Source organism: Podarcis tiliguerta, assembly GCF_965153285.1.
Source record: "Podarcis tiliguerta genome assembly, chromosome: 1".
Classification (NCBI taxonomy): domain Eukaryota; kingdom Metazoa; phylum Chordata; class Lepidosauria; order Squamata; family Lacertidae; genus Podarcis; species Podarcis tiliguerta.
In genome coordinates, this window is record NC_139534.1 from 56,966,113 (window position 1) to 56,972,112 (window position 6,000).

General features: G+C 44.5%; 1 long non-coding RNA gene across 1 annotated transcript in view; it reads left to right on the forward strand.

Annotated features, from left to right (window-relative positions):
* Window positions 1-2,506, forward strand: part of LOC310666520 — a 41,002-nt gene extending 38,496 nt beyond the window's left edge. Inside the window, exon 3 of the long non-coding RNA XR_014505946.1 lies at window positions 2,415-2,506. This is a non-coding gene — a long non-coding RNA (uncharacterized lncRNA). The remainder of the gene's footprint in view (window positions 1-2,414) is intronic.
* Window positions 2,507-6,000: the final 3,494 nt, after the last annotated feature.

Sequence of the window (6,000 nt, forward strand, 5' to 3'; positions counted from 1 at the left end):
CTATCAATGACTTTTAGGTTTGATTGGGGGAGTTTAACTAAATATTGCTCAAGCTGCTTAAAAGTGGAACAGATCAGCTCAGAAGGTCGTCAACTTTCTGTAGAGGTGTTATGTACTGAGTTGAATAGGATCCAAAATGCAGCAGTCTGATTGGTCCTAGAACAATAGGATTCAGAATGCAGCAGTCAGATTGGTCCTAGAACAATAGGATTCAGAATGCAGCAGTCTGATTGGTCCTAGAACAATAGGATCCAGAATGCAGGAGCCACCCAATCCAACTCCAGGTGGAAGTGAATCCTCAACCAGATTGGCCTGCAGGAGAATCTTGGAATCAGCCAATCACGTGGGGCCCATTGTGTAAATAATGTATATAAAGCAGACATTTCGGTGGAACTCCCATTCCTCACTGAGCTGAATAAAGAGCATGAAATCCACACTCGACTCCAAGTATCTTTCAAGAGGTTTTTAGCAGAGGCTGGATGCTGTAGCAGCAGTTTTACTGCATGGGGGTTTGACTAGATGACATTTGAAGTACCTCCTGGCTCTATGGGTCTATGTTCAGAGGCAAAATAGCTCTGAGAATCAATTTCTGGGGCTGCTAAACTATGACTGTAGCTTTCATGCACTGTGTGTGGGCTAAGCAAAAGCTTCTGGGTGTCTACTATTTGAAGCAGGTTACTAGAGTAGATCCTTTTTCACCAATCTGGTGTCCTCCTGCTGTTTTGGGCTACAACTTCCATCAGTTCCACCCAGCACAGCTGAGCTGATGGGAATTGTAGTCCAAAACATCTGGAAAGCACCATATTGGCAAAGCCTAGGCTGGATGGAGCCTGATCAGCATTGCTCTTCTTTTGTTTTAGTTCACACTGAGCCTCATTCCAAGTTTAGGAAGTATGATTTTAGAAAGGTATGCCCTGACACAGGCTGAAAAACATAGCACTGACCCACAAGCAAGGAATAAATTATTGGAAAGAAACCAGTTACTTTGGCTATTTTGGTTGCCTCTTCTGTTCTATCTCCAGACATTGTCAATTTACCCATTTTTTTAAAAATGGGCAATACATCCCATAAGATCTGACCTTGTCTTTGCAAACAGCTACAGCTGGACTCTTTCTCAACGAGTTTGTATCTTCAATTTGCAGCAAAAAGGTGGAGATGTTTCCTTTCTCATGGCCCGGCCTAGCTCTGCTCGGTTAAATTGTGAATGGCTGACGTTGCTGTCCCGTAATCCTGCTGCTTAGGGGTAGCTGCTCTGCCTCCTGCTGAAACTGGCCACACCTATCATCCTAGAAGGGGAAACAGCACCTGGAAGTGTTGTGGCATAAACAAGAGGGAAAGCTGGAAGGGAGAAAGGTGGCTTGACGGACTGGTAGGTGTGGGGCAACAGGCCTGATGTGTCTATGACTCTCCTTTTTGGTTGCTGAAGAGACATTCTGCTGCTGGTGTCTTAAGGCAATCTTTTTGTGGACAATTGGAGCCCCTGAAGTCCTGAACGCATGTTAATGATAGTGTGTGCTGATCTTTATATGTGAACGCAGCTGGGTGCATTTTGCTTCCCTTTGTCTAAGCAAACAAGGAAACTGTTATGAGAAATACAGTACTTCTAACAGCGTGTTGCAAACACTCCTACTTTCATAAGAGGCATATGGCAGATAGTCTTTCTTCTGACTAAACTGTGGAGCCACAGCCTCTTTTCTTTTCTTTTCTTTCTTTCTTTCTTTCTTTCTTGGTGTGACTTTTGACATAGCTGCTGCTTTAAGGGCTCTTCAAATCACAGGCCAAAGAAGATGACATATGAGAGCCGTAGCTGTACCTTTCTGAACACAAATTGCCAACTTGGTGGTCTTGGGGCAGTTTCAGACCCTAGATTGGGGGTCAGGTTTTTTATTATTATTTTAAAAAATGGTTCCAATTCAGACTGGGCTTCTTGCACTGACAACTTGTATAGGAAGAAAGCTCCCATTAAAATGAATGGGAAGCTCTCCCCCCCCCCCATGCAAATTGCTAGTGCCGGGTGGGGTGGGGCAACAATCCAAATTGGGATCACCAGCAAGGCAAAGTCCCCTACCCCATGCTAGGGTCCCACTCTGTAGTGACCCTTCCAGTGCTCATAATTTGCTCATACTGGAGGTTTTCTGCGATTGAAGGGCTCAAGGTGCCACTTTTAAAAAAGTAATTGTGTTTTTTAAATGACCAGTTGGCTCTCCTATGTCACAACTGTCTTCATCCTGCCCCTTTGCATTGATTATAAGTCCTTCACTACACACACACACACACATGTCCTTTTCTGCTCTCCCCTTTGTAGGATATTGAAAATCATTTGGACCATCCAGAGGGAAATATTGCTAATGTGAACATATTAATTTATTTAAATTCATGCCAACTGAAAATGAAATGATTGCTTTATTTTGCAGCCCAGCCTCAATATCCTCACCTACTAGGAAAACATATTTAATCCAATATTGCCATAATAAGAGCTGGTGCCAAATGTTTCCATCACTGGGAAAGGAGGAGAGAGTGCACTGGCAGCAGCACCCCTAGACTCTTCTGTTTTCCCTGCATGGGCCAGCTCAGAATGGATTTCCCATAGACATTTCCAGCAATAATTTAAGGTCTTGGCTATTCCATTTAAATCAGTAGGAAGACATTTTAAACCAGGAAGGTTGCAAGTTCAATGCATACTTGTTCGTTTGTTTGATTTTAGGCCAGTTTGAGTCTGATATGCTACTGTAAGGAGGAATGAAAAAGAACCCATTAGAGATGGCCATTTCTTCTGACCATGAGTGGTAAGTTTTTGTTTCTTTCTAATTTAACTTGCATTTCCTCCATTATCTCAAAAAGGCACCTCTGTTGAGGTTTCAGCCATCTGCACATTTATTTACATTTAATTGATTAATTAAATCAATTAATTGGCTAAATTAATTAAAGCAGTCTTTTAACTGGCTGTCAGGCCTTATACACATAAGTCTAATATTCATTTTATCCTTAGTCATCTATCTGCGCTTCTACTTTCCCAAATCTCTTACAAATACGCCTGGCCTTTCCAGGCATATTGCTCACACAGGGACAACATCCGCTGGGTAAGTGCAAAGTGCTATGTTGGAATAAAAGCTCCGACATCTCCCAGTTTTCATGCTTCAAGCTCTGCCCTGTCTAGAGGTTATTCATTCAAAGAAAATTATTTTTCGGGAAACCTACTTTTCATAATCTCTACAGCAACATTGCCCCACCCCCACCAAAATTGGTGTTGGGAACTCAGCTCTCTCTAACAGAGCTGTGACAACATCATGATGAAAACACAACTTTGTAGGGAGCTGAAGAAAGGAGAAGGAAAGACACCCAAAGTGCAGCCTTGTCTCCCAAGAAGGACCATGCCTTCTTCTCTCTGCTAGTGGCAATGTGTTAGTGAGACAGTCCAGAGGCTGGTACAGCAAAGAGAGACTTGCCATACATTGAACATCTTATTCACTATGGAAAGGATGTGCAAAATGGCAGTGCATTTGGGTCATTGTTTGAAGGAGGACTTAGGAAGGAGGACTTCAGGGTGCTTCCAGACAGGTGGCTTTTGTGAGATGGGTGTTTCTCAAGCATGCAAATGTTTCATGCCAGGGGTTGGACCATGGCATGGTGGGTGGGAAGCAGTCCTGCAAACCGAGCAACGGAGATGGAGAAGATGCGTATGCTTTACTCTGCCCAAACATTATATTTTGTGACCTTTGATCTGTTGAGTTCCTGAGCATACAGCATGGTGAATGACAGGCTGAAGCTGGGAGATGTACATGGCTCAAACTGGCTCAGTTTTCAACACAGTAATACACAAACCTGGGTCCAGCCTTTTCAATATAATCAAGTCAGGTCAAGAGAGGCTGGTGCTCAAAATCAATGGAAGAATAGTGAGCACATAATAAAGGCAATGGCATCCAGTGGCTGTCTTGAGTCCTGCCTCTTTTGCATTTGACTCCATGGTAAACAAAGGAAATGGTGAGCCACAGCAGGTAGAAAAATGCAACTTGGAATCATAATTTCTTCTCTGTGAAACTTTCCTTTTCTACTCTAGGGCACTGTTGTAAAGGAAACCCCTGGGGAAATAGGTTAAATAAATTGGTGGGTTTTATAATGTCCCCCAAACTCTCCTACTTGATGGGAAGCAGCAGCCGCTTGCAGTATTGGTGTGTCAGACCAAGCACTAGGAGCAATCTAAACGCTCCCCCTGCTGGACATTTTGGGGAACTTCTCAAGGAGTCATGGATGTTTGAATCAATCCTTGCAAGTGATCCTGGCTGTTCTCAGAACAGTAATTTCTTGGATATTTACACTCCGACTGAAAATCTGAAATACAGTACCTGTGGATGTGTTTTGCAGTGAATGAGTAGATCCAGCACCATTATCAGATTCAGTTGTAATAGAAGGGAAATGTAATGTAGTGCCAAAAAATTGTTCTTTAGAAGGACTGTGTGAACTCGACAATTCCAGGTGCAGAATTTTTGGTACTGGGCACGGAATTTATCATCTTGAGAATGTGTCAACTTCAGCTGTTATAATAAAGCCCACATGGCTGGAAAACAACATAGCAACAATGACAGCCACACCCATAGTGTGCGTGTCCACTTCCTAAGCAGTAGATGACATTGTGTACGAACAACGTCCTCATGGTATCGCTCAGAAAAGAAGCCAGTCAGCCCATGGCAATGATGTGGGTGCCATAATCGTGTCACAGAACTTAGCCGAGGCCCTTTCCCACACACGATAAACAAGCACCCTGCTAAGGAGGACCCAGAGTGCCTTATTGGTTCAAGGTTTCTGCGTTTTATTTGTTAGGAGGACAGCAACAGATAAGTTGACAGTAGGAAGGAGAAGCTGGTGTGGTCTGAAGAGGTTGTGCCTGCTGATGGGACTTTTAGCCTCACCTAGTTATCAGGTGGGCTTTGGGTGTCTGCATATGTTTGGCTATATGGATTGCTGGATCTCTCCTTACATACGCAATAGGGGTGGGGGGTTTTGGGGGGGGGGGTGCATATCAGTGCAAATGTACTAAGAGAAAAAAAATGGGTTGGTAGATATGGTGTGGGCCAGGGCAAGGTAGAGATCCTGAAAATTGAGATGTATGGAGAGTAGCAACTCTGGGTCACCTTGCGGCCATTGCTGAATTCTGCATTCAGGACATCTGCCCTGGAGGAACCTGCCGTGGAAATGGAGGATTAATGATTAATGTCCACTCTCTTCCACCTCTGAGTCACCCAGCAAAGCAGGGTGGGCTACGCAATGCATGCCGTGCAGACCGCAGCAAGATGTGACATGGCGCTGTATCTGCCTGCAGTAGCTCCCGTGGGCAGTTTTCGTGAGCAGCTTAGACCCAGGACACTCTCTGAGCCTGCAGGAGAAATTCAAAGGGTGCCACTCTGCAAGCAGGCTGCTGGAGAGATGGATGCTACAGAGATAAGAAGGGGGGGAAATCTATCTTAAAAACCCCCACATTTCAATGGACTCTGTTGGCAATGGGCAGTTTCCAACACCCTTATTTTGTTAGCGCAACGTAATTACACACACCCGTTCCTCTCTTGCACCCTCCCCAAATCTGCTCCTGAGGGTTGGGGGAATCCTTGTGCTCATGGAAAAAGAGACATAGTGCTACTTTGGATGAACACTCTAGGATTTGGACCATCAGTGATCGTCTGAGCCAGCAAACCTCTGGGATGAACTAGTAGAACAGGTGACACTTCCTGGAATGATAAGCTAGAAGGGCAGCAGCTGTAAGAAAGCATAATGGAAAGTCTACACTAATATCTCCGTAGATTGTCACAGTGTTTTTTGCGTGCCCAGGCAGAGACCCCCAACCCCAAGAGCCACCCAGAAGAAATGAATGATGCATGACAACGTGTTATGGGATTAAATTGGCCACAACTTTATTTAAACTTTCAGATGTAGGAAGACCCTGGCCTCGGCATTGAGGGTGTATCCCTCCCAGTCCCCAGCTGGGGATCTGGAGCACATCAGGGTAAT